The sequence below is a fragment of the Trichechus manatus genome, unplaced genomic scaffold (genome assembly GCF_000243295.1).
Source record: "Trichechus manatus latirostris isolate Lorelei unplaced genomic scaffold, TriManLat1.0 scaffold00046, whole genome shotgun sequence".
NCBI classification, from domain to species: Eukaryota; Metazoa; Chordata; class Mammalia; order Sirenia; family Trichechidae; genus Trichechus; species Trichechus manatus.
In genome coordinates, this window is record NW_004443982.1 from 7,358,983 (window position 1) to 7,385,721 (window position 26,739).

The window sequence follows — 26,739 nt, forward strand, 5'->3', positions numbered from 1 at the left end:
TCCTGGAACACACTTTGAGTATCAAAGTTCAACTACCCTGTTGTTGTTAGCTGCTATCGAGTCGGCTCATGGCAACCTTATTATAAAATAATGAGACTTTGCCCTGTCCTAGGCCATCTTAATGATCATTGGTATGTTTGAGTACATGTTGTGACTATTGTGTTAATTCATCTCATTGAGGGTTTCCAAACAGGATGACTTTCTCTAGCACTAGGTCTTTCCTGATGATATGTTCAAAGTAAGTGAGCTGAAGTCTTATCATCTTCATTTGTAAGGATCATTCTGGTTATATTTCTTCTAAGACTGATTTGTTCGTTCTTCGGGCATGCCACAGTATATTCAATATTCTTCACCAACACCACTGTTCGAATGTATCAGTTCTTCTTCTTTCTTCCTTTTTCACTATCTAACTTTCGCATGTATATGAGGTGATGGAAAAGACCATGGATTGGATCAGATGTGCCTTAGTCATCAATGTGACATCTTTGCTTTTTAACACTTTAAAGAGGTCTTTTGCAGCAGATTTGCCCAATGCAATACATCACTTGATTTCTTGACTGTTGCTTCCATGGACATTGATTGTTGATATAAGTAGAATAAAGTTGTTGACAACTTCAATTTTTTCTCCATTTATCATAATGTTGTTTACTGGTTCAGTTGTGATGACTTTCGTTTTCTTCACGTTCAGGTGTAATCCATACTGAAGGCTGTAGTCTTTGATCTTTACCAGTAAGTGCTTCAAGTCCTCTTCACTTTCATTCAGCAAGCAAAATTGTGTCATCTGCATATTGCAGTGTTCTTCATCATATAGTCCAGTTTCTCAGATTATTTGTTCAGCATACATATTAAACGTGTAAGGTGAAAGAATGCAACCCTGCTGCGTGACTTTTCCAATTTTGAACCACACAGTAGCCCCTTGTTCTATTCCAACAACTGTCTCTTGATCCATGTACAGGTTCTGCATGAGCATAATTAAGTGTTCTTAAATTCCTATTCTTCCCAATGTTACATATAATTTGTTATGATCTACACAGTCGAATGCCTTCATGTAGTCAATAAAACACAGGTAAACATCTTTCTGGTATTTTGTCATTTTGGCCAAGATCCATCTGACCACTGCAATGATATCCTTTATTGCACATCCTCTTCAGAATCCATCTTGAACTTTTGGTAGTTCCCTGTTGATATACAGCTGCAGTTGTTTTTTAATTATCTTCAGCATAATTTTGCTAGCATGTGATATTAATGATATTGTTAGATAATTTCTGTAATTTGTTTGATCACCTTTCTTTGAAATGGACATGAATATGGATCTCTTTCAGTCAGTTGTCCAGTTAGCTGTCTTCCAAATTTATTGTCTAGCCAAGTAAGTGGTTCCAGTGTCATTATCAGTTTGTTGAAACATCTTAATTGGTATTCTGTAGATTCCTGGAACCTTGTTTCTCACCAATGCCTTCAGTGCAGCTTGAATTTCTTCCTTCAGTAGCAATGATTCTTGATCATATGCTGCCTCCTGAAATGGTTGAATGTTGACTGATTCTTTTTGGTACAGTGACTCTGTATATTCCTTACATCTTCTTTTGATACTTCTTGCATCATTCAATTTTTTACCCTTACAATTCTTCAATATTGTAGCTAAAGCCTTGAATTTTCTCTTCAGTTCTTCCAGCTTGAAAAATGCTGAGTGTGTTCTTCCCTTTTTTGTTTTCTAACTCCATGTCTTTGCACATTTCATTATAATACTTTACCTTATCTTCTCAAGCCACACTTTGAAATCTTCTGTTCGTTCAGCTCTTTTACTTTGTCATTTCTTCTGTTCTCTTCAGCTACTCTACCCTTAAGAGCATGTTTCAGAGTCTTCTGACAGCCATTTTTTTCTTTTCCTTCTTTCTTGTCTTTTTAATGGCCTTTCACTTTCTTCTTGTGTGATGTCCTTGATATCATCTCACAATTCTTCTGGTTTTATACTGTTAGTGTTCAGTACATCAAATCTATTCTTGAGATGGTCTCTAAATTGAGGTGGGATGTATTCAAAGTCATACTTTAGCCCTCATGGACTTGCTTTAATGTTTTTCTTCCACTTCAACTTGAGCAATTTATGGCCTACTCCACAGTCGGCCTCAGACTTTGTCTTGACTGATGGTACTGAACTTCTCCACCATCTCTCTACATATTTGGTGGATTTGATTCCTGTGTAAGTCCATCCAGAGAAGTTCATGTGTATAGTTGTTGATTATGTTGTTGAAAAAAAGTATTTCCAATGAATAAGCTGTTGGTCTTGAAGAATTCTATCATGTGATCTCCAGCATCATTTCTATCACCCAGGCCATATTTTACAACTAGCGGTCCTTTTTGTTTCTAAATTTCACATTCCAATCACCAGTAATTATCAGTACATCTTAATTGCATGTTTGCTCAATTTCAGGCTGAAACAGTTCATAAAAATCTTCAATTTCTTCATCTTTGGCATTCGTGATCGGTGCGTAAATTTGTATAATAGTCATAAAACTGGTCTTCCTTGTAGGCATATGGCTATTAACCTATCACTGACAGCATTGTACTTCAGGATAGGTCTTGATATACTCTTTTCTGATTATGAATGCAACACTGTACCTCTTCAATTTGTTGTTCCCAGCATAGTAGACCATATGATTGCCAGATTCAAAATGGCCAATATCAGTTCATTTCAGCTCATTAACACCTACATTACCGATCTTCAATCGTTCCATTTCATTTTTGATGACTTCCAATTTTCCTCGATTCATACTCTGTACATTTCACATTCTGATTACTAATGAATGTTTGCTGCTGTTACTTTTCATTTTGAGTCGTGCCACAGCAGCAAATGAAGGTCTTGAAGTCTTTACTCCATCTGTGTCATTAAGGTTAACTCTATTTTGAGAAGGCAGCTCCTCCCCAGTTATGTTTGAGTGCCTTCCAACCTGGGGAATCATCTGCCAGCACTGTTGTTGTTGTTTGACATCAAGTAATTTTGACTGATGGTGACCCCATGTGTGCAGAGTAGAACTGCTCCATAGGTTTTCAAGGCTGTGACCTTTCAGAAGCAGATCGCCAGGTCTGTCTTCTGAGGTGCCTCTGGGTGGGTTAGAACCACCAACCTTTTGGCTAGTAGTTGACAGCTTAACTGTTTGTGCCACCCAGGAACTTCCAGCACTATATTGAACAATTTTCTGTTGTTATACATAGGGTTTTCATTGACTAATTTTTGGAAATAGATAGTCAGGCCTTACTAGTCTATCTTAGTGTGGAAGTTCTGCTGAAATGTATCTACCATTGGTGACCCTGCTGGTATTTGAAATATTGATGGTATAGCTTCCAGTATCATAGCAACATGTAAGTCACCATAGTATGACAAGCTGACAGATGGGTGGTGGGCACATATTAGAATGGCTAAAATAAAAAAGAATGCTGATGATACCAAATGTTGGTGAGGATGTGGGGAAACTGAATTTTTCATACATTGCTTTCATACATTTCATATACTGGTACAACCACTCTGACAATTTCTTATAAGACTAAAAATGCACGTACCATACAACCAAGCACTTGCACAATTAGGCATTTATCATAGATAAATGAAAACATATGTTCACAGAAAACCCTTTATGAATAGCAGCATTATTCGTAATAGCCAAAAGGTGGAAACAACCCAGAAAGCCTTCAAAAAGTTCATGGTTAAACAAACTGTGGTACATCCATACAATGAAATAGTACTCAGCAATCGAAAGAAATGAACTATTGATATATGCAACAACTTAAATGAATCTCCAGGGAATTATGCAATGTGAAAGAAAGAAGCCAGACCCAAAGGCTATATACTGTATGATTCCATTTATATGACATTCTGTAAAAGAGAAAACTATAGAGATGGAGAACACATCAGTGGCTACTAGGAGTTGGAGGGTGGTGAAAGATGTGACTATAAAGGAATTGCAGGAGAGAGTTGTCAAATTATAGCATTTTATTACTAGTTCCACTCCTCCTCCTCCACCACTTCCCCCTTCATCCTGCCTATGTGTTCCTTAAAGAAGAGCAATTCACCCATACTTCTGTAGACCTACACCACACCCCCTACCCCTAGTATGGTTCAGGAAGAGTATCAATTCTTCCCCAACCTATGTCTGATTTGTGTCAAGACCACTGATTTCTGTTCATAATATTTTCAAAAGGAATATATCCATTAATCTATGGAGATTAAACTAAACAAATAATTTATTTCTTTATAAATATACAAATATTTAGAAAAATCTAAAATATTTATTTCACTGTCTCAAAAAATGTGAGGAGTGTATTCTTCCAACTATATACTTTTCAGTACAATTTTTATCACTTGACTAATCACAATAAATAGTGTAATACAGACTGAGTATTGTTATATTTCCATTTTAACCTTGAATTTAACACAACAGAATAACAGAGAAGCTAAGCATGACCTTTCTAATATTTGCAGCATGCCAGGTACCATGGAGAAGATGATAAGTGCACTAGAAACCAATTCAAGGATCCTTTCTTTGAGGAAGCAAGATGAGCAAACAGGTGCATATTTAACTGCTTTCCCTGGGTGGGAAACACATACCTTTTACTTCACTAATAAGCTTGGCTCGCAGGCCTGTTTGTCTCTCACTCCACCTTTACCTACTCCAGTCAAATTATTATCAGTTGTATTCAGGTTAACTTAGTCTTAACCAATTATCCAGCTTGAAGTGATAAAAATGTATCTAAGCAGAGACATGAGTGAGATGGTAAGAAATGTTGTTGTTGGGTGCCATTGAGTCAATTCTGACTCATAGCGACCCTATGTGACAGAGTAGAACTGCCCCATAAGGTTTTCTTGGCTGTAATCTTTATGGAAGCAGATCGCCGGGTCTTTCTCCCACAGAGCCACTAGGTGAATCTGAACCACCAACCTTTCAGTTAGCAGCCGAGTGCTTAAACATTGTGCCACCAGGGTTCCTTATGGTAATAAATAGGGGACAAATATTCAGAGAAAGTGATGATAGATCATCAACAAATTCCAGCTAATCAAAATCTCTCATCTGAAACAGTGCTCAAGAAGACAAAGAGGATTCCCCAAGAATATGCTGAAGAGGTAATTGGCCATACCGGAGAGACTGTAGAAAATCAATCTTTACAGATGAGTTATCTTCTAAGGTGAAGTGCTTTAAAATAATCACAGTGTCCTTATATATAGTCAGATGCTGCCTTAATCATTAATGGCAATCAGTGTGGGAAGCAAATCAAACAACATGTTAGAATTTTAATGACATTCAAAAATCTTGCCAGAGAACCTGCAGGCTTTGACCGTTGCAGAGATAGGCACATGTCTTGAAGAAGAATGTTGTTGTTGTTACCTGCTGTCCAGTCGGCCTCCCATTCATGGAGACTCCATGCACAACAAATAGAAATACTTCCTGGTCCTGCGCTATCCCTATGATCTATTGTGGGTTGGATTATTGTGATCTACAGGGTTTTCGTTGGCTGAGTTTTGGAGTGGATCACCAAGCCTTTCTTCCTAGTCTGTGTTAGTCTGGAAGCTCCACTGAAACCTGTTCAGCATCATAGCAACATGCCAGCCTCTACTGACAGGCAGGTGTATTGGAAGAAATGAAATTCTTAATTTGAAGAAGAATAGGGGTCCATACATTCATTAATACTTGGCACATAAAGAAAAGAGACACTGATCAATGTTCAATAGAGGACTCCTAGGACACCTTCATTTTAAATACAGAAGTTACAAAAGGTGATTCTCACAGGCCCAAGGGAGTGGTAATCTTTTCCAGTGTGCATAAGGCAGAGGGAATCTTTTCTCAGACGGGAAGGGAAAGGGAATCTGGAATCTTTCATTCTTTTTTCTTTTCCCCATTACCTCTGATACCAAAAGTCTACCAGTTTTGGAAATGAAAAGAGAGACTCAAGTTAAATATAATTAAAACATTAACTGTCCCTGGCATCTGTGATCACATGGTAACTGCTAAAAAGTCGATGGCATTCCAAACTTTTTATAGATTACTTTCTCATTATTTTCAGCTCAAACTCTACAAATATCACAAAAACCTGGAATTACAGTAGTTCGATAAAAACATAAAGTTGACAAAGTCTTCTGTTAGAACAGATGGGCCTCTGTAGCTCCAACCAATGTAGATTAAAAGCAACTATAAAGTATAAAGTCAGGCCATTGTGAATTTCAGTCATGCTTTTAACGAAAAGCTCTGCTTCACATGGTCATCTGACCTGTAGGACCTGCAGCTCTTCATTGCACGGAGATTAAACTTTAGCTTGTTGATGTCTGAGTAGTTATATGGTTTAGTAGAGAAAAGAAGAAATGTATATAATGCTTAGATAGAACTTATCTCTTCATAAATGTCCAGGGTATATGCAATAGCAGATATAGCAGGGTATAGTAGATATAGTTACTTTATTTGGCAATCTTAAATTTCAATCCCTGTTCCAAGTTTGGGAAATAACCAAATTATGAGGAACGGAAAATGCCAGATACTCACTTTTTAGGCTCCCTTGAAACTTTGATACAAGCGTGTGACCTGGGCTCAGCCAATCATATGCAGTCACTGTGGATGTTAAATCCATGGTAAATGATGGGAAAAAAAAAATCAGAATCAGATGGACTTCCAATTAAGATTCCTCAGTGACTCTGTGCTCTGCAAATCCTCTCTGATCCAAACAGATAGCAATGATGCACAAAATATAAAAAGTAAAAATAAAAAAGGCATACTTGAGATCAAATGCAAGAAACATGTATCTGTGAACTAGAAATGGGCTGAGGCTATAGGTTTGCTGAGCTCAGAGCCCCAAAATAGACAGTGGTAGCAAGGAATTTAGCTGCTGCATGGGCCAATGGACTGGACTAATTCATACTAGGCAGAGAAGCAGAGGTAGGTTCACAGTGTGAAGGCAGGGGCCAGGGTGTGTTTCCAACTCAATCTCCTCTGAAAGGAAGCTAAAGAAATTGTCCCAAATGTTGCCTGGGGTTAGAGCTAGAATCAAGCTGCAAGCAAAAAGACAGACACACAGCCTTGGCACCTGGGGTTGAATCAAGCCGTCTCCTGGCTTTGATTGGATCTGCTAGCTCCCCCAAATCACCATGAGGCAGGAGCCTCAAGATGCCATTACTAGGCATAGTTTTGAACTGGGAGTCCGGAGGGACAAGAATAAGGAATTATAATACTGTCAAAATAAAGGGAGAGAACACAGAAGCAAGAAAGAAAAAGAAAAGAAAAACAAGGCTGCAAATAAAAATTCCAAAATGCAAGAAGAAATCAAATGCTATGAAAGACCACCAACAAAGAAACAGTTGAAAGAGAAATTTACTCCTCAGGAAATTATTTTTATATAGCAGTGTGACAAAGATTTGAAAATAAATTTGTTAGAAATGTTCAAAGACATAAATGAAAGCAAAACTTTGATTAAAATAATTAAGAAACAAAAACAGGTATCTTAAAAGAACTCGTATATGTGAAAAAAATCCATTAGAATATTGGAAATTAGCTCTCTAGTCAGAAATTTTTTAATGTAATTGTTGTTGCTGTTAACTGCCATAGAGTCAGCCCCTAATTCATAGCAACCCCATGCACAAGGGAAAAAAACGCTGCCTAGTCCTGTGCCATCTCCATGATCAGTTGCACATCCAACTGCTATGATCCATAGGGTTTTCAGAAATAGGTCACCAGACCTTTCTTCCTAGTTCTTCTTAGTCTGGAAACTCCACTGAAACCTGTTCAGTATCATAGCAACACACAAGCATCCAGTGACAGACAGGTGGTTGCTGCACTTAAGGTACATTGGCTGGGAATCAAACCCGGTACTCCCACATGGAAGTCGAGAAGTCCACCGCTGAACTACCACTGCCTCATTAAAAACAATAAAACAAGGCAATCTCCAGACTAGACCCAAAGAGCAAATTAGTGAGTTATGAAATAATCCTGAAGAATGCAGGATGCAACAGAGAAAGAAAAATATCTAGAAATATTAAAGAGAAGATAAAAGAAATGGAGGACAGATTGAGATGCTTCCACATTTGTAGAATAAGATTTCCAGAGAAAGAGAATGGAGGAAATGGCAAGATGCAATAATCTGAAGATATAATTATGAGAATTTTTAAAAAATTAAGAAAGGCTTGAGTGTGCAGAAAAAAACACATTCCTAGCACCCAATAAAATAAATAAAAATACATATCTAGACATTTCATAGTAAAGTTACAGAATTTCAAAGATGAAGAAATCATAGTAACAGTTACAAAAGACAGATTATCTACAAATTAATAACAATTTGACTGAGAGAAGACTTCTCACCCGCAACACTCAATGCCAGAGAAAAAGAAGTAATATCTTCAGAGGGGAAAAAATAACTCTTAATTTATCATTTTTACCTGGCTAAACTTGTAATTTAAGTTTGATGTGGAGGGTAATGAAGAAATTTAAAACGTAAAAAGACTAAGAAAGCCTTCATATATACAAACAAATAGCAGTTAGAAGATATAGTGGAAAATAAGAGTTACTTTGCAATAGGAAAAAAATATTCAAAATACAGTGAAACCTGTGAAAGTCGGAACTCTAAGGGACTGCCTTGTTTTACTGAGTCTTGCAAATTTTCTGCCTTGGACAAAGTGTAGTCTTACCACTTTTCTATCACTCGTTTTAGTGGAAAATATTTGAGTTTTCCTTCTCTTACAGATTTCTGCCTTACACAGGTTCAGGTTTTTGCAGGGTTTACTGTATATATGAATAAAACTCTAAAACACTCTTAAGGACCAAAAAAAAAGAATTGACTAAATGGAAACACATGCCATATTCTTTTTTTTTTTTTTTTGCACAGAATTGGAATTTTATTTTTATTTTTTTCAGTTTTTTTATTGTTGTAATTAAATGAAGTTTACATTTCAAGTTAGTCTCCCATACAGAATTTTTTTTCACATACATTGTTATGAGACCCCAACAGTTCACCCCATTCTGCAACAGCACACTCCTCCCCTCTGCCCCTGATTCCCCACGAACATTCAACCAGCTCCTAACTCTCTCTGCCTTCCCAACTCACCTCTGGACAGAAGCCGCCCCTTTGGTCTCTTGTATCTACTTGTCTAAGAGGCACATTCTTCACAAGTATCACTTTATGTCCCACAGTCCAGTCCAATTCCTGTCTGAAGAGTTGGCCTCGGAAATTCTTTTAGTTCTGGGGTGATGGAGAGACCAGGGGTCATGCTTTCTGGGGTTCCTCCAGTCTTAGCCAGACCATTAAGTCTGGTCTTCTTACTAGAATTTGAGTTCTGCATCCGGTCGTTCTACTGCTCCATCAGGGACCCTCTGTTGTGTTCCCTGTCAGGATGTTCATTGGTGGTAGCCAGGCACCGTCTAGTTCTTCTGGTCTCAGGCTGATGAAGTCTCTGGTTTATGTGGCCCATTCTGTCTCTTGGGCCAATACTTTCCTTGTCTCTTTGGTGTTCTTCCTTCTACTTTACTCCAAGTGGTTGGGACCAATTGATGCATCTTAGATGGCTGCTTGCAAGCTTTTCAGACCCCAGACGCCACTCACCAAAGTAGGATGCAGAACATTTTCTTAATAAGCTTTGTTATGCCATTTGACATAGATGTCCCCTGAAAGCATGGTCCTCAGACCCCACATCCCTGTTTCTCTGTCTCTCAAAGTATTTGATTGTATTGAGGAAACTTCTTAGCTTTGGTTTAGTCCAGTTGTGCTGCCTTCCCCTGTAGTGTGTGCTGTCCTTCCCTTCACCTAATATGATTCTTATCTACTATCTAGTTAGTGAATAACCCTCACCCTCCCTCCCCACCCCCGTAACCATCAAAGAATGTTTTCTTCTGTGTTTAAACCTTTTCTTGAGTTCTTATAATAGTGGTATTATACAGTATTTGTCCTTCTGTGACTGACTAAATTCACTCAGCATAATAAGTTCAAGCTTCCACCAAGTTATACGATGTTTCACAGCTTCATCATTGTTCTTTATCGTTGCGTAATATTCCATTGTGTGGATATACCATAGTTTGTTTATCCATTCGTCCATCGATGGTCACTTAGGTTGCTTCCATCTTTTGGCTATTGTGAACAATGCTGCGATGAACATGGGTGTGCATATATCTATTCGTGTGATGGCTCTTGTTTCTCTAGGATATATTCCAAAGAGCAGGATAGGTGGATCGTATGGTACTTCTATTTCTAGCTTTTTAAGGAAGCGCCAAATTGATTTCCAAAGTGGTTGTACCATTTTACATTCCCACCAACAGTGTATAAGTGTTCCAGTCTCTCCAGAACCTCTCCAGCATTTGTTATTTTGTGGGAAACACATACCATATTCTTGTGTAGATAGAATCAACATGATAAAGGTGTCAAATCTCCTTAGGTTTATTTATAAATTTAACACAATCTCAACCAACAAGTAAAAATACCAACAGGTATTTCTCTGAAGCTTGCCAAGTTGATTATAAAATTCATTTAGAAGCAAAAACAATACTATGTAATCTTTAAAATTAAAACAGTTTTGTATTGGTACATAAACAGACATCAAATGGAAAAGAAGATCCAGAAATAGACCCTATTGTTTATAAAATTAAAATATACAATAAAGGGAAATCCCAAATCACTGGGGAAAGAGATGGAATTTTATTTAATTGGTGTAGGTTTTTAAGGTTTCCCTACTCTTAGGTTATAGAGGATTTCATCCATGTTTACTTCTTGAACTTGTGTGGTTATTTTCTATAGTTAAATCTCTGAACCATTTAGAATTTATTTTAGTGCATGGTGTAAGGGATGGATCCATTGCTATCTTTTCCCATAAGACCCACAGGAAAACCTGAAAAGGAAGAGTAATGGTGAGGGAACCTAGCACTACCAGATAATAAAACATACTATTAAAAAAAAAATTGCCGTCGAGCTGATTCCAACTCATAATGACCCTATAGGACAGAGCAGAACGACCCCATAGGGTTTCCAAGGAGTGACTGGTGGATTTGAACTGCCGACCTTTTAGTTAGCAGCCTGAGCACTTAACCACTGTGCCACCAGGGCCCCTAAAATATACTATATAGCCTTTAAAATTAAGACAGTTCGGTACTGGCACATAAATAGACAAACGCATCAGTGGAAAAAAACAGAAAATCTAGGTGATCGTTGGCAGAATTCATTTCCTTGCAGCTCCGGCTTGTTTCTTCAAGGCCAGCAGGAGAATCTCTCTAACCAGAAGACTCTCTTTTAAAAGGCTTGCCTGGTTAGGTCAAGCCTACCCAAGACAATTTCTTTTTTGATTAAGTTACAGCAAGTTGATTAGGAACTTTACACCTGAAAATTTTTCTTCACTTTTGCCATATTCTATTGGTTAGAAGCAAGTTACAAGCGTTACCCACACTCAAGGGGAGGCGATTACACGAAGGCATGGATACCACGGAGCAGGAATCACAGAGGCCATCTTAGAATTCTGCCTACCACAATCAAGTAGAGTTTATCTCAGAAATGCAGGATGGTTTAATATCAAAAAAACTGTCAATGTAATAAATATGAAATATTAACAGATAAAAGAGAAATATCATACAATTATATAGAGAGAGATTGAAAATACATTCAATAAAATTCAATACTCAGGAAAAAAAAGCAAATTCAGAAATGAAGCTAAATTCTCTAACCTAATAGAAGCATCTCTCAAAATTTATAGGAAAAAATCATTTGAAAAATCAGAAGCATGCCCATTAAACTTAAGAATAAGACAGACAGCTGCCATTATTTTTCTTAATTTAAAATTTTACTGGAGGTTCTTGTTAGTGCAACAAAACATGAAAAATAAAATAGGTAAAAGGATTGGAATAGAAGCATCAAATTCTTATTTGTGAATGATATGCTGTCTGCAGAGAAAATTCAAGAGATGATCAAATTCCTTGATTTAGTAACTGTTCAACAAAGCTGTTAAATACAAAATCAACATATGAAAATCAATAGTATTCTTAGGCATCAGTTAATAACCAATTATACAGTGGGAAAGGATGGAAAAAGTCTATTTACAATAACAATAATATCACAAGGTACCTAGAATTAATCCCTTCAAAAAACATGAAAGAACATTGAAGTGTACAGTAGATACAATTATTGAAATATAATAAAGAAGACATAAATACATGGAGCAATAGATGTACTATTGTTCCTGAATTAGAAGACTCACTATAATTAAGGTGTTAAGTCTTCTTAAAATAATCACTTTAATGTAATTTCAATAAAAATACCAATAATGGTATTTTTTAGAACTTGATAAACTTATCCTGAAATATATGTGGAAGATCAAAGGGTCAAGAACAGCTAAGTGTGAATGAATTTCCTTACCAGATACCAACTTACTATAAAACTAATTATTATTAATGTATCATAATATTGGCAGAGAAGTAGACAAATAAAACAATAGAACCGGATAGAGGGCTCAGTAGCAGACCTACATATGTGAGCTATGTCTGTAAGAGGTAAATCAGTGGGAAGAGAATACAAGAAATAGTGCCATCTTCAGTGTCAAGGCCATCTTCAGCCTTTTTGTCTGCTACTGATATGCAGTTTCTATGTAATCTCCTCTACTTCTTAGAGTTCAACTGATGATCCTCAAATTTGTTTTTCCATTCCAGATCTCATTCTTTAGTTCTAGGCCTATCTATTCAACTGCCTATTGGAGATAATCTGGAAGACAAAATGTGCAAACTAAACTTATTATCTTTCCCCACAAACCTGCTCTTATAAATGTATTTCCTAACTCAGTTGGTAGAGCCACCCCTTTAATGAACATGCCACAACTCCCTGGAAGTCATTCTAGACCAATATTTCCCAAAGTGAGTTCCAGGCAAACCTAACAGAATAAGATGTTAACATGTGTTATAGAAAAATAGAAGTTCTTTGATAAAATAAAGTTTTAAACTCCGGATGAAACAAAAATAAACAGATTTTCCTGATCAAATTAGTTATCAGAGCCCTTAATACTCTAGTGTGCATCTAAGAAGGTGATATTGCATTTCCCAAACTTCTTTGATCTTAAGACCCCCTTTTATATAAGATACCTTGCTGGACTAATTTTCTATGGAATTTAGGATATATTTTCCTCTCTTTACTCCACCTCTGCCCAAAAATCAAGAAATATTTTTAGTTTATTACCTAAATGTCATAGGACTTCTCCCCTTAATAGTCATTAGACTTTGAACAGTTCTTATCACTTACTTTATCCCAACCCTTTCTCCATACAGCTCAAGTGACAAATATGACCATGTTAGTCCCTGTTCCACCACTCATCTGTCAGTTTGTTGTACTGTGATGGCTTGCATGTTGCTGTGATGCTGGAAGCTATGTCATTGGTATTTCAAATACCAGCAGGGTCAACCATGGTGGACAGATTTCAGCAGAGCTTCCAGACTAAGACAGACTAGGAAGAAGACCTGGTGGTGTACTTCTGAAAAAATTGCCCAGTGAAAACCTTATGAATAGCAGCAGAACACTGTCTGATCTGCAATCAACATGCACTGATAATTACTGGTGATTGGAATGCAAAAGTTGGAAAAAAAGAAAGATCCGTAGTTAGAAAATATGTCCTTGGTGATGGAAACAATGCTGCTGAGCGCATGATAGAATTTTGCAAGACAATGACTTCTTCATTGTAAATACCTTTTTTCAACAACATAAATGGTGACTATACACATGTACCTCACCAGATGGAAAACAAAGGAATCAAATTGACTACATCTGTGAAAAGATACTGTGGAGAAGCTCAATATCACCAGTCAGAACAAGGCCAGGGGCCATCTGTGGAACAAACCATCAAATGTTCGTATGCAAGTTGAAGTTGAAGGAAATTAAAACAAGTCCACAAGAGCCAAAATACGACCTTGCGTATCCCACCTGAATTTAGAGATCATCTCAAGAACAGATTTGATGTGATGAACACTAATGACCGGAGACCAAATGAGTTGTGGGATGACATCAAGGACATCATACATGAAGAAAGCAAGAGGTCGTTAAAAAGACAGAAAAGAAAGAAAAGACCAAAATGGACGTCAGAAGAGTCTCTGAAACTTGCTCTTGAACGTAGAGTAGCTAAAGTGAATGGAAGAAATGATGAAATAAAAGAGCTGAACAGAAGATTTCAAAGGGTGGCTCCAGAAGACAAAGTAAAGCATTATAATGACGTGTGCAAAGACCTGGAGATAGAAAACCAAAAGAGAAGAACGTGTTGGCATTTCTCAAGCTGAAAGAACTGAAGAAAAAATTCAAGCCTCGAGTTGCAATATTGAAGGATTCTATGGGCAAAATATTGAACGACACAGGAAGCATCAAAAGAAGATGGAAAGAATACAGAGTTCACTGTACTAAAAAGAATTGGTTGACATTCAACCATTTCAGGAGGTAGCATATAATCAAGAACCAATGGTATTGAAGAAAAAAGTCCAAGCTGCACTGAAGGCATTGGTGATAAACAAGGCTCCAGGGACTGATTGAATACTGACTGAGATATTTCAAAGGGATGCAGCCCTGGAGGTGCTCACTCATCTATGCCAGAAATCTGGAAGACAGCTACCTGGCCAATCGACTAGAAGAGATCTATATTTGTACCCATTCCAAAGAAAGGTGATACAATAGAATTCAGAAAGTATCAAACAATATCATTAATATAACACACAAGTAAAATTTTGCTGAAGATAATTCAAAAGCGGTTGCAGCAATACATTGACAGGGAACTGCCAGAAATTCAAGCCGGATTTAGAAGAGGATGCGGAACAAGAGATATCATTATTGATGTCAGATGGATCTTGGCTGCAAGCAGAGAATGCCAGAAAGATGTCTACCTGTGTTTTATTGACTATGCAAAGGCATTCGACTGTGTGGATCATAACAAATTATGGATAACGTTGCTAAGAATTGGAATTCCAGAACACTTAATTGTACTCATGCAGAACCTGTAAATAGACCAAGAGGCGGTCGTTCAAACAGAACAAAGGGATACTGAGTGGTTTAAAATCAGGAAAAGTTTGTATCAGGGTTGTATCCTCTCACCATACTTGTTCAATCTGTATGCTGAGCAAATAAACTGAGAAGCTGGACTACATGAAGAAGAATGCGGTGTCTGGATTGGAGGAAGACTAATTAACAACCTGTGATATGCAGATGACACAACCTTGCTTGCTGAAAGTGAAGAGTCTTGAAGCATTTACTGATGCAGATCAAAGACTACAGCCTTCAGTATGCATTACACCTCAACATAAAGAAAACAAAAATCCTCGCAACTGGACCAATGAGCAACATCATGATAAACAGAGAAAATATTGAATTGTCTAGGTTTTCATTTATTTGGATACACAATCAACGTCCATGGAAGCAGCAGTCAAGAAATCAAATGACGTATTGCATTGGGAAAATCTGCTACAAAAGACCTCTTTCAAGTGTTGAAAAGCAAAGATGTCACTTTGAGGACTAAGGTGTGCCTTACCCAAGCCATGATATTTTCAATCACCTCATATGCATATGAAAGCTGGGCAATGAATAAGGAAGACCGAAGAAGAATGGAGGGCTTTGAATTATGGTGTTGGCGAAGAATGTGGAATACACCATGGACCGCCCAAAATGAACAAATCTGTCTTCGAAGGAGTACAGCCAGAATGCTTCTTAGAAGTGAGGATAGTGAGACTTCATCTCACTTATTTTGGACATGCTATCAGGAGGGACGATTCCCCGGAGAAGGACATCATGCTTGGTAAGGTAGAGGGTCAGCCAAAAAGAGGAAGACCTTTGACGAGATGGATTGGCACAGTGTCAGCAACACTTGGCTCAAACATACCAACGATTGTGAGGATGGTGCAGGACGTGGCAGTGTTTTGTTCTGTTGTACAAGGGAGTGCTATGAGTTGGAACCAACTCGATGGCACCTAACAACAACAACAAATGTTGGTAGGAATATAAATTGATACAACTACTTTGCAAAATTGGCAGTATTTGCTAAAGCTGATCATATAAACTGATGACCCAACAAAAAATACTCCTGAATATAAATCCATCAGAAATGCATATGTAATTGCACCAAAATACATGTACAAGAATGTTCATAAAATCCAAAAACTGGAAAAAATGCAAATGTTTACCAACAGTAGAATGGATAGATGAATTATGGAATATTCATACTACGGAATACTACACAACAATGAGCATGAACAACATTCAACAGATTAGATCAATATCATAAACATAACATTGAGTGAAAAAGCCAGACACCAAAGAATGAAAAGCATTCCATTTATATAAATTTCAAAAAGAGACCAAACTCATTTAATATTTTTGTATGTGTATATATGTGGTAAAACTATAAAGAAAAGCAAGGAAATGATAAAAATAAAAGTCAAGATAGTGGCTACTTGGGGGGAAGGAAGAGTTTGTGATTGGGAGGGGACATCGAGTGATGGTGAGGGCACTCATAGAGTGTGGGAAATGTTCTATTTTTTGGCCTAGATGTTGGTTACACTGGTGTTCATGGAATAATAATTTATTAAGCTATATATTCTTGTTTTATGTGCTTTTTAAATTTGTGGTTCATTTCATAGTAAAAAAGTTTTAAAATATCAATATCTAGGCTTCACCTCAGTCCAATTGAAGCAGAATTTCTAAGTGAGGGGGTTAGGGGGTGGGCATCTGTATTTTTAAAAAGCTCTTATGTGATTCTAATAAGCAGCCAAGGTTGAGAACCACTGATTTAGAGGATGATTAAATTTTCTCAAATGTTAGTTTTTCATCTTTTGATATGATCTTAATTCAAGATTCAGTTCTCTGGTGAATTCTGAAATAGAGGCATTTCATAATGTTAATAGAAAACTTTGTCATGCCTATTAGTGATATTTTCACTGTGATTTGGTTTGCTTCCTATGTACACACCTTGAGTACAAGGGTCAGTCTCATACTCATTTGTAAACCCTGAGGTGCACAGAACAGTGGTTATTGGTGGACAAATTTAATATTTATCTAGAATGTCCCCATAAGCTGTACACCAAACATATGAAGAAATTTTGAGAGCTGAGCACTGTGGGGAATACTGAGGAAATGAGCAGAAAGAGGAGAGATTTGGGAGAAGCAGCATTTTAGAAAGTTGCATCCTCCTCTGCCAATCCCTTCCTTCCTTTTAAAGAACCTCTTGGCAAGAGACCCTAGGGAAGACAGCCTCTTTCAGTTTCTTCTGCTGAACAGGGTTTCATGCTCCTGCCTTTCTCCTTCCTCTTCTGGGAGTCAATCAAAACAAAAATATGCTTGAAGACAGAGAAATTCAGAGACTCAGAGAGGTATGATTTCAGGAGAAAGGTCTTCTAGCCAAGTCAGGTTGCTGTTGTGTGCCGTAGAGTTGATTTTGACTCATAGCGGCCCTATAGGACAGAGTACAACTACCCCATAGGGTTTCCAGGAGCTGCTGGTGGATTCGAACTGCTGACCTTTTGGTTAGCAGCCTGAACTCTAAACCACTTTGCCACCAGGGCTCCCAAGTCAGGTAGATATATCTAAAGTGTCATTGGAACTGTTAGGAGCAAAATACCCACTGTCTACAGGTCACTGCATGGGGGATGCTTTGAAGAGATCTCTTCCCCATATCCCAAAGCATCTTCTGGCCCAGAAAAAAACTAGCCAAAATCCAAAGTCCCATCTTGACTGGGGGCTTCCTCTAGGTAAAGTCCTTCCTGTTCTGAGGTGTTAATGAACAATAAGGCCATATAATTTACTCTTCTAAGAGGAATCCCATTGAACAGCTTCCTTCAATGCTATATAACCAGAGGAGTGACTAGGAGTAGGAAGTTCAGACACTGGGGTAATCTGATGAATCTATGAAATATTTTGTTGGGAAGAGTTAGAGCTGCTCAAACCACACTAACTCTGGGCTCCCAGAAGCTGATTATATACTTACAAAGCAAATGAGGACACAGCCAGATCTTTTTGGGGGGAATGGGGGAAGGGCTTGTGTGTAAATAACCTACCTCTTAGTCCCTACCAAAGAGTCAATCCAAGTCTTCATTTCCAACTGCCTTGGACCTTCAACAGGCTGGGTCATCCTACCTCTGTTGTTGCCTTCGTCCCTGCCTAGAATTGCCTATCCCTCTCCTCCCGTGCACATTTACATTATCCAAATGTGTTCATCAAGGCCTAATTCCTGCCCCTCTCTTTTGTAAAACCTTACAGACCATTTTCAATTTCTTTCTCTGAATTCTACAGCCTTAATTAATTATCTGATCAGTTATTTTGTCCATTAACTTTAAAAAATTTTCAGAGCCCGCTAGAGACTGTAGAAAAACAAATTGTGTTTCAATGGAAAACTGCATTGTCTAGAGAAGGGGCAAACTTTTTCTGTAGAAAGGCCAGATGGTGACTATTTTAGACTTTGTGGGCCATAAGGTATCTGTTGCAACTACTTAGTTCTACCATTTTATCACGAAAGCAGTGATAGACAATACATAAATGAATGGGCACGGCTATGTTCTAATAAAACTTTATATACAAAAATGGGTATGGGGCTGGATTTTGCCCTGAGTGCCTTAGTTTGCTGACCCCCTAGTCTTGAGGACACTCCTCTGGCTTATCTGATTCTGGTTCTATGAGAGCTGTTTTACAGTCTCAAATTTTAGATAATTGGTAGCAATGCAAGATAATTCTTGTCTATAGCATGCAAGGAGTCCCTGGGTAGTGCAAATGGTTAACACACTCAGCTTCTAACAGAGAGGTTGGAGGTTTGAATCCACCCAGAGGCACTTTGAGAGAAAGACCTGGCAATCTACTTCCCCCAAATCAGTTATTTAAAACCCTATGTAGTACAGTTTTACTTTGACATACATGGGGTCATCATGAGCTGGAAATGACTCGACGGTAACTGATTTGGTTTAGTTTACAGCATGTAATTCTGTCCAGTTTGGTAGAGGTTGTGGTGCAATTGATTTATTTTGTGTGGCCTTTCTAGCCATGGTCTTGCAACTCCCACCCAGGTGACTGGGCAGGACTGTGTGATAGGGTAATTGTGGCCCACCAAGGGGATTGGTCAGTTTAGCCTTAAAAGAGAGCCAATTCCAGAGCAGAGGGAAGGATTCTACCATCACCAAGGAAGAATAGCCAGGAGCAGAGAGCACTTCCTTTGGACCTAGGATCCCTGTGTTTTATTGACTATGCTGGAAGCACGAGGCCAAGATAGAGAGTGCAAACTGTAACCCTGAAGACGGTGAGAAGCGGTGGCAGGAGAGGCCCAGCAGCAGAGACCCAGCAGCAGGAGATGGTGCAGTGGGCTTCCTGGCCCATGGAGAGAGAAAGCTGAGTGCCTTTGGGGAGAGGCCTAAGGCCAGAGAGAGGCATGCCTGCAAGCACAGATGGGAAGAGTCTGTCCTGATGGAAAACTGTGTCCTGAATGTTCCTGAGCTGAATTGTAACTGTTACTTCCTTAATGAACCCCATAATTGTGAGTATGGCCTGTGAGTTCTGTGTGGCCATTGCAAGGAATTATCAAACCCAGCAGAGAAGTAGAGAGTCCTATGCGAGAGATGGTTGGTGTCAGAATTAGTAAAGATGGCGGAGAGAGGAGGCTTTCCTGGCCTCCATCTCATGGGAGTCAGCCTTGTGCTGTTTATCTTGGTTCTCCTTCCCCCATGTGGGGTTGTATGAGGTCAGATACTGCCCCCATCCCATTTTTACAGTTGGCGTCAGAAGCGGGATTCTTTGCAATGGCTCCAGACTCATGGAAGCATGGAACTTTGTGAAAGAAAGAATGAAGGGGCTTGGGAAGTAAAACTTTTGATTCTTAGATGGTTGCTTTGGTTGTTGTTACCTGTAATGGCTGAAAATCTGCACCTGGAGTGGCTTGGGGCAAATGGCAGGCCAGATAAGCAGGATCTTATTTTGATAGGAGGCCACAGTCTTCTCATTCCACCCAGCCAGAGGCCCAAGGCTATATGCATATGAATGAGAAAAGAGTAGAACTGCCCCATGGGGTTTCCAAGGACTGGCTGGTGGATTCAAACTGCCCACCTTTGGGTTAGCAGCTGAACACTTAACCACTGTGTCAGCAGGGCTCCAGTTAAGATGTAGAGAAGACTAAACTAGAATGTTTTAAAAGGCTTATGTGTTTAGGATTATGCATTTATCTGAATGTACTATGGATATTGAATGTATCTCTTACCTAATGTTGTAAAGCAGACCTAAATTTGTGGTAGAAATGAATATTGGGTATGATAGACTACAGAGAACGTGTAACTCCGCCTTCAGCCAATACTTGATTGGATATGCTAAAAGGGGAACTAGGATTTGCCCAAGGGAAACACAGGCTGTTTGAGAGAACAGAAGATTTGCACTTGAAAGAAGAACTTACAGAAAAAAAGTGGCTGTTTTGCCTTTTGAAATTCGAGCAAGAGTTTGCTATTGGATGCATCAAGGCAGGAAAAGTCCTCAAGGAGGGGATTGGTCAGTTTTGCCGTAAAAGAGAGCCAATTGCAGAGCAGAGGGGAGGATCCTACCAGCAGCAAGGAAGAACAGCCAGGAGTAGAGAGCACATCCTTTGGACCCAGGATCTCTGTGCTGAGAGGCTCCTGGAAGCACTGGACCAAGATAAAGCTGTAACCCTGAAAACGGTGAGAAGTGGTGGCAAGAGAGGCCCGGCAGCAGGAGATGGCACAGTGAGCTTCCTGGCCAATGGAGAGAGAAAGCTGAGTGCCACTGGGGAGAGGCCTAGGGCCATGGAGAGGTGTGCCTGCGAGTACAGTTGGGAAGAGACTATCCTGATGGAAGAACTGTATCCTGAGTGTTCCTGAGCCTGAATTGTAACCGTTACTTCCCTAATAAACCCCGTAAACGTGAGTATGGTTTGTGAGTTCTGTGTGGCCATTGCAAGGAATTATCAAACCCAGTAGAGAAGAGAGCACTGTGTGAGGGACGGTTGATGTCAGAATTAGTAAAAATGGCAGAGAGAGGAGGCTTTCCTGGCCTCCACCTTGTGGTAGTCAGCCTTCTGCTGTTGATCTTGGTTCTCCTTCCCCCTTGTGGGGTTGGAGGAGGTCAGACACTGCCCCCATGCCATTTTTACAGAGGTTTCATTAACTTCCCTCTACCACTGTGGAAGAAACCTGTTTAGCCTCCATTTGCACATTCATTTCAATATTACAGATCTATAAATGTGTCTGTTCTTTGGATTCTCCTTTGAATTGGTTATAACATCTGCCTGGTTACCTCATTGTTAGTTAAATAAAATTTTTAACCTGTTTGTTTTTATATCTATAATTTTTGAAAATTATATTTAACGGGCCAGATTCCCTTCTGCAATGGGACTAGAGGAGGGGTACCAAAGTGAAACAACGCATAGTTTTAGTGTTGTTAATTCTCTTTTAACACCATCAGAATAGTAAATTCCTTAAAGCCAGAAACACCATGTGTCTCCTTTAATAAGAAGGTTAATTGCTAATTGGGTTAATTTCCTTCTATCCAACTTTCTTCCTTTTCTGCTCTAAACCATTTGCTTTGTTGAGATGAGAAGGTAAAAGGTTTTAATTTAGACTGCAGTTAGTAAAGCTTTGGGGAGCTCAGAGAAACTGTTCCTCCAATCAAGGGCTTAACATTACTGGAACCATGAATATTTTTGGCCTTGGTAGGAAATGGATATCACATTCTTGCCAGCTTAAATGTAGAAAATTAAACCTTGTGGTTTTATCTCTTTTTCAGGTTTTCCAGGAAGAACAAAAGGCTGACTAAACCTTCCTTTCATCTTTGCCAACAAAAATTCTTTACACATATAGTGTATTGCCTTTCATTTGAGGGGCTCTAAATGCCTGGAAAATGTTTAACCTCATAACTGCTTTGGGATCTGTGTAGGAATCATTTAACACCATTTTGAAGACAAGGAAACTGAGAAATGTGGCTCACAAGATTTTCCCCAGGAAGCAAACAGGGCTGTAGAAAAGGCAGACAGAACTTTTGAGTTCCACACCAGTCCCCTAAACTCAGGCCGGCACAATACTTTAATCCTTGACATTCTTTATAAAACCCTTTGCCATTAAGTCAATTCTGACTCATAGCAACCCTATAGGACAGAGTAGAACTGCCACATAGGGTTTCTTTATAGCCAATGGAAAAAGTTAAGCTTGTTGCCAGTGCATAAGGAAAAGGTATGACCTAAAAATTCTCATTAAACCCCAAATTTTCATAAAATCCTTGGGAATTTATATGAAATTTTATATTAACTAGCGTGCTGATTATCATTGCTTTTATATAACTGCCGTTTAGTCTGCAAATGTCAAAGCCCTCCACAGCTCCACTAATAATAATGTTCTGGCTGAAGATGAGGGTCTAGGCTGAGTTTTAACCTGCTTTCAGTATATTAAATATAAATTGCTGTGTCCATACGAAGTCTTGTATGTGAATGTTCATAGCACCATTATTCATGATAGAGAAAAACTGGGAAATAACTCAAATGTCATCAAATGTTGAATGGAAGAACAAATGTGGTACATCCATACAATGGGAGACTATTGGGCAATAAAAAGGAATAAAGTACTGATACATGCTATACCTGGATGAACCTCAAAACCGTTATGATAAGTGAAAGAAGCCAGGCACAAAAGACCATATATTACATGATTCCATTTGTGTGAAATGCCCAGAATAAGCAACTCTATAGAGATAGAATGTAGATTGGTGGTTGCCTAGGGCTGGGTATGGAAACAGGGAGTGACTGCCAGTGGGCATGGGGTTTCTTTTTGGGGTGATGGAAATGTTCTAAAATTGGATTGGGTTAATAGTTGCACAACTCTTTAAATATGCTAATAATCATTGAATTGTACACTTAAATGTATGAATTTTATGGTATGCAAATTATACCTTAATAAAGTTGTTAATAAATACATTGCTTCACAATGTCTCTACACCTCTATCTACCCTTGACTAATCCACAAGAACACCAAAGAAAAAAATTCCCTTTGCAAAGACACCAGGAAACATATTTTAAGTTTGACTTTCAGGGCAATAATACAGGTGTCATGGGGTTCAAAGCTTCAATAGCACGATATGAGGGTAATTTCACCACAGGTGTGCAGCTTAACAGGGTGTTAATTGGGAAGCTAGTGAACACCTCCTCCACAGGCAGCCCAGAAAGCTGTGCCAACATTTCCTGGTGAACAGAACAATTCAAGAGCCAAACCCATGATCAAAAATAAAGAAAAATTTAACTTGTTTTTACACTGCAGCCATTACCACACAAAGTGATTTAAAGCACATTTTAATTGGAGCTGAAGGCTTTTTGACTTCAGCACTAATCAGAACCACTTCAAGTTTTGGAAATATTTCTGTATTATGGAAGAAAAATTAAGAGCCTAATTACAGGCTGAGGTTTTCTAACTAATTTCCCCACATTCAGCAGGCTAGTCTATTTAGCGTGGGTAAGAAAAGGTCTTGCTGATTCCCTGGGGAATAAGATGTTAAAGGTTTCTATATATAATAGATGCCTAGTCAGACGATGGTGTAGTTTGGGAATACTCTCCCCAGCTCCTGGTCTCTAGTTGCTTTGTTGAAGGATGGTGAACTGCTCTTCTCTGAAGAAGGTAGCTAACACTCTTGTGGAACTGAGGAAACTCTTGGCAAGAAATCAGCATCCTAACCGGGGGCCACAGGGTTCTAAGTCCTACATCTTTAACTTGCCCTGGATATTCATCCCCTTGCTCTTCCAGGAAGACTCCATGACTCCAAGAAACAAACAATCAATTACTCTCCAGAGACAAAAGCCACTAGCTTGACCGTAATATGGCTTTTAGAAGCCTCACTGCCTTTCCCTAGGTAGAAGAGTCTTCTACCTTTATGGAAAAATGGTTTGAAATGAAAATCTCCTAGATAGTTTTATTAACTAAAGATAATTTCCCAAGAGCCCTGGTCCCATCCAAAAATTAATGATAGAAATCCTGCTCTTTTTAAACCCTCTTAATACATATTCCTAAGAAAAACAGAAATTTTCATTCTTATGTCCAACATTTGAGGAAAAATGAAATCAAAAAACAGAAAAGGTATGGCTAGCCTTTAGAAAGTACTGAACTTGTCCTATGAGAAGACAGTAGCCTTTAGAAACTACTGAACTTGCCCTATGGGAAAGACAGTAGCCTTTAGAAAGTACTGAACTTGCCCTATGGGAAAGACAGTGCTTCCCACAACCATTTCCAATCACTGCATCCCAACCTAACCCTGGATAAAAGCAGTAAGCCTCAACTCTCTACGATCAACCAATTTTCTGAAAACTGAAAAATTCTCCATCCTTGGCCTAATGCTGAGTACAATTTGACATATTGAAACTTGCTAAAACAGTCTCTTAGCATTTGATTTTTATCAAATCATTTGATAAAATTCACAAAACAAAATCTCATTCCAGGAATAAGAAATGAAATATTTATGTTTCTTGATGCCCAGGTTGGAGTAAACTCTGGTTTTCAACTTGTTCTGTTTTATATTGGTGCTACTTTGGATAGAATATACGTAACTCTGACCTAGCCCATTGCAGAAGCAGCAAAAATCTACAGCATTTTTTTCCAGGGTGTTTTACAGGACGAAGCTAAATATGTTTCCTTAATACAGGTCTTCTTAGAACCTTTAATATGGTCAATTTCATTGTGAATCTCTGAGAGGACTATGCAATGCAGTATGTCCTAAATTTCTTTATCAATGATCCTCTTTTCTTTTTTTCTTTTTATTGTTCTTTAGATGAAGGTTTACGTAACAAATACTTTCTCATTATATAGTTAGTACACATATTCTTTTCTGACAATGGTTAACAACCCCACGATATGTCAACACTGTCCCTTCTCAACCTTGGGTTCCCTATTACCAGCTTTCCTGTTCCCTCCTGCCTTCTAGTCCTTGTCCCTGGAATGTAGCACCCCATTAGCCTCATTTTGTTTTATGGGGCTGTCTAATCTTAGGCTGAACGGCGAACCTTTGGAGTGACTATATTACTGAGCTAAAAGGGTGTCCGGGGACCATTCTCTCGGGGTTTCTCCAGTCTCTGTCAAGCCAGTAAGTCTGGTCTTTTTTTGAGAGTTAGAATTTTGTACTACATTTTTCTCCAGCTCTGTCCGAGACACTCTGTTGTGATCCTGGTCAGAGCAGTCAGTGGTGGTAGCCGGACACCATCTAGTTGTACTGAACTCAGTCTGGTGGAGGCCTTGGTACTTGTGGTCCATTAGTCCTTTGGACAAATCTTTCCCTTGTATCTTGTTTTCTACATTCTCCCTTGCTCCCAAAGGGGTGAGACCAGTGGAGTATCTTAGAAGGCTGCTCAAAGGCTTTTAAGAACCCAGATGCTACTCACCAAGGTAGAATGTAGAACATTTTCTTTACAAACTGTTATGCCAGTTGAGCTAGATGTTCCCCAAGACCACGGTCCCCACAGCCTTCCGCCCAGCAATTCAGTCCCTCAGGGAGTTTGGATGTCTCTATGGACCATCCATGACCTTGCCTTGTACAAGTTGTGCTGGCTTCCCCAGGATTGTGTACTATCTTACCCTTCACCAAAGTTACCACTTATCTATATTGTCTATTTAGTATGCCCCCTACTCCTCCCATCCCTTGTAACAAAGATTGTTTCTTTTTGTGTATAAACTTTTTCATGAGTTTTTACAGTAGAGGTCTCATACAATGTTTGTCCTTTTGTGATTGACTTATTTCACTCAGCATAATGTCCTCCACTTTCATCCATGTTATGAGATGCTTCACAGATTCATCATTGTTCTTTATCATTGCATAATATTCCATTGTGTGTATGTACCATAGTTTGTTTACCCATTCATCTGTTCATGGGCATCTAGGTTATTTCCATCTTTTTGCTAATGGGAATAATGCTGCAATGAACATGGGTGTGCACGTGTCTATTCATGTCACGGCTCTTATTTCTCTAGGATATATTCATAGGAGTGGGATTGTTGGACCATATGGTATTTCTATTTCTAGCTTTCTAAGGAAGCACCATATCATTTTCCAAAATGGTTGTATCATTTTGCATTCCCACCAGCAGTGCATAGGAGTTCCTATATCCCTGCAGCCTCTCCAACATGTGTTATTTCCAGTTTTTTGATTTGTGCCAGTAATGCCGGGATGAGATGGTATCTCATTGTGATTTTAATTTGTGTTTCTATGATGGCTAGTGATCACGACCATTCCCTCATGTGTCTATTGGTAGCTTAAATGTCTTCTCTGGTGATGTGTCCATTTCCTTTGCCCATTTTTTAATTGGATTATTTGTCTTTTTGTTGTAGAGGTGTTGGATTTTCTTGTAGATTTTAGAGATTAGACCTTTGTCTGACTTGCACTGTCCAAAATTTTTTTTCCCAGTCTGTAGGTTCTCTTTTTACTCTTTTGGTGAAGACTTTTAATGAGCATTAAGTGTTTAATTTTGAAAAGATCACAGTTATCTATCTTATTTACTGGAGTTTGTGTGTTGTTGGTTATGGTTTGTATCCTGTTAATCCCGTGTATTAGGGCATCTAGCGTTGATCCGATTTTTTCTTCTATGAACTTTATAGTTTCAGGCTTTATATTTAGGTCTTTGATCCATTGTGAATTAGTTTTTCTGTATGGTGTGAGGTATGAGTCCTGTTTCATTTTTTTGCAGATGTACATCCAGTTTTGCCAGCACCATTTGTTAAAAGACTGTCTTTTCCGCATTTGATGGAATTTGGGTCCTTGTCGAAGATCAGGTGACCGTAGGTG